This window comes from Vigna radiata, chromosome 8, assembly GCF_000741045.1.
Source record: "Vigna radiata var. radiata cultivar VC1973A chromosome 8, Vradiata_ver6, whole genome shotgun sequence".
Lineage (NCBI taxonomy): Eukaryota > Viridiplantae > Streptophyta > Magnoliopsida > Fabales > Fabaceae > Vigna > Vigna radiata.
In genome coordinates, this window is record NC_028358.1 from 14,474,180 (window position 1) to 14,477,850 (window position 3,671).

Consider the following 3,671-nt stretch of genomic DNA (forward strand, 5'->3'; position numbering starts at 1 on the left):
AGTCGTCACTTAGAAGGAAGGGACCCCGAGAATTGTATGAGCTGGGAGCTTTTCCTTTTCTCTGAAACATGTTCCTAGTATTGGATTTTGGTTGATTTATTTTTGGCACCCTTTTTCTTTGAATATTAGAGGGATGGAACGTGTTGGATTACTAGATGAATTGGAAGCATTTTTAAATTTTATTTCCTTCCATTTTATCAGCGCTGAATTCATGAACATTGTTAGCTTTAATTTGCATTCAATTAGCAGCACGTTTTTTTTTTTGTTTTCTTTAAAAGCACGAGGCTGGTTTCATGGTGCAGCAAGGTCACGCTTTTCATTTTGAATTTGCAAACTTTTCATTAGCCTTTATTGAATGAAGCGGCGGGGTCCAGTGATTATATGCATTGAACTTTCAATTCCTTTAGAATGAAGTAGCAGCCAACAAACTTCTTTGCCTTTGGAGGTTTTATTTGCAATGTTTTGAAAAGCGTGGTAATGGCTCACGGTTCTAGAGGATAGGTTTACAGCTTTGCTATTTTTTTTTTATTTTTCCTTGGCTACTGACATTTATTTTCTTGGGCGAAGAGAGGAGGCGCTGACTTAGTGGATAGAAATGCGGCAGTGGTGACTTTAGCAGCCACACTCACGGTTTTGTTGCAGAGCTTTGAATTTTTTTAGTGTATGGAAACTTTCTTTGATATAAGGGATTTTGGTTGAATGAAAATGGGTGTGCATCCGGCTGCCACTTGTCACTTGGCCATTGCTTTTAAACAATTTCTTTTTACTTGAGAAAACGAGACTCACGGTGCAGGGGTGGACTACAGCAGGCATTTTTCTTTTTGATTTGGCAATTTGATGTCATTAGTGAATTGGTGACAAGGATAAAATGAAGAGAAGCACGTTGATTTGTGGACAAGCGGTTCATTTGCTTCCACATTCATGATTTCATTTTAAATGGGTACAACGTCCACACAAGGAAGTAGCTTAGTTATTTTTAATTTATTTTCCTACATGTTTTCTTCTTTGAGAGTTGTTACCATGATGAATATGCATTCAGTATTTAACTTTTAATGCCTAAATCGTGCTGAATATTTTGGTGCCTTTTTATTGTTCATGCTTCTTCTATTGTCAGTAATTATTAAACAAATTCAATTCAATTGAGTCATGCAAGTTTATTTAATTTAACTGTGATGTTAGCTTAGGTTGCTTGGTTATTTGTCTATTGTAGTGTTAGGTTTAGCATTTTATTTGACTTTAATGTTTTCTATCTTATTCGGTTGTACTTAATTTCCATGGATTTTAATTGAGTTTAATTCTCGTCTCAGACACCTTCAAAATCCCCCCACTTTGTGTTAGACCTGATTCTGAACCGCAGTTGGTCCTTGAGAGACGACGTAGGAGTCACTTCCTAGTCTATACTGCATTTCTCATTTGCAATCAAATTTGTATGGGCCACGACACCCATCAAATTTTGGCGCCGTTGCCGGGGACCAACGGTTCGGTTTTAGGTCTTTTGTTGTGTTAGTGTGTTGTTTTGTCTCGTGTTGTGAGTGTGATGTTCCGTTTTGTGTGTTCGTCATTGTGTGTTGCATTTAGGCAGCTTTAGCTACATATTTTCATTGCATTCTTCTTTCCCCCCTTCTTTCCCCCCTTCTTTCCCATGTCTACCTATTTTGGTTCTGTGGATACTATTTCTCCTGCTTGTTACTCTGATTATGATTCTCCTGCAGATTTCTGTGTTAAGAACAATATGATTCCTCCTCCATCTCATGACAGTGCTCCTAGGGAGCCGTTTCCACTTGATGAGGAGGACATTCGTTGTGTTTTAAACACTGGACTGATACATGTGCTGCCTAGGTTTCATGGTTTTGCAGGTGAATGCCCACGTAGACATTTGGAGGAGTTCTACACATTATGCTCTTTGATGAAACCTCCAGATGTCCCGGATGAAGAAGTGTTTTTAAGGGCATTTTCGTATTCATTACAAGAAGCAACAAGGGATTGGCTGTATTGTCTTCCTCCAGGATCCATCACTTCTTGGGAAGATCTTAAGCATACGTTCTTGGATAAATTCTTCCCACCTCAGTATGGTCACAGTAACAATCTTGGATGGAATGACCCTAGCTTGGGATGGTATGATGCTCCACAACAATATCAGCCATTTCCGAATTCTTGTATGCCTTCCCCACCTGTTTAGGAACCTCAGCAGCTACAGTTTCATGAGCCTGCCCATTCTTTATCAGCTATTGGTAGGAAAATGGAAAGCAAACTTGATTCTCTTGAGAGTTTGGTGACACAGCTGGCATCCAACCAGAGACCAGCACCTCCATCTGCATCTGTTGCACGACTGTGTGCTATATGTCCTTCCAGTGACCACTATACGGATGCATGTCCTTCTTTGGACCACCCTGTTACTCATGATGAGCCTCAAGCTTATGCTACCGACATATACAACAACAAGCAGCCATAGCAAAAAAATCAGAGGAAACAGGAACAACAAGAGGCATCTGCCCGACCACCTTCCAAATCTTCTACTTCTTCTGAGCCAACATTGAATGAGTTGTGGGGGCAGATAGCCAGGCAGGCCATTGAGGAACAATCTCGTGTTTTAAAGGGACCTCCAATTCAGACTGTTCAGATTATTGATGATGTCAGTGTCACCCGCATAGGGGATGAGGAGCAGAGTCATGAGCCTACTATTGCACCATCTACTTTCCCACACTCCTATGTCCCTACTCTTGCACCTGAGGATGCAGTTGCTCATTCTGCTGTTACTGGTGAGATGAATCATGAATCAATACAGGTTTTCTCTACACTTGAAATCCCACTTGCTTTGCCTGAGTTGTTTATGCATTCATATATTCTTGATACTGCTGTTGATTCACATGTTAGTGTTGATTTTGACATTGAAACTGTGAAAACTGAAGATGTTTCAGACTTAGGATTAAATTTTGATCTTTCACAGTTTTCTGAAAATTCTCAATGTAGTTTTGAAGCTGGTTCTTGCTCTATTTGTGTTGAGATCAATTTTGTGATACAACCAACTTCCAACTTTATGATTGGTGATACTAATTGTGAATCTGATGAAAATGTTGAGGAACAGGCAGATGTAAGCAACACTTCTGAGATAGGTAGACCATCTTCACCTTCCACTATTCCACCAATCTTCAAGGAAGTGGAGGTAAGCATACCTAAGATTGACTCTGTTGTTGATGATTATGTTGATGATAGGTATGTTAATGATTGTATTGTTGATGAGCATGCTTTTAGTTCTCCCTCTCTGCATGATGAGAAAAAACTTTTGATATCTTGTCTGAATGTTTATTCTCCATGCACTGAACATGAATATGATTCCGTTGTTGATACTGCTACTAAATTTGAACTTGATTCATGTTCTGAGGGTTTATCTGAGGTTCAACCTATTACATTGGGATTGGGTGTTATACCTCTGCATGTTATTTCTGTAGAACCACATTGCACTAAACATGTTGCAGGAGGTACATATGAATTTGACCAACAAACACCCATGGTGGAAGACAAAGGTGCCGACAGTTTGAAGGTTAATAGGCACCAGCTGAACCCACTCATCAACAATCACTTCTTCTTAGATCCAGTTGTGGAGGACATCTCCCTACTTGATCAAATCTGGAGACTGAAGCAATTCCTCTTCGACACTTTCTGGCTGAATA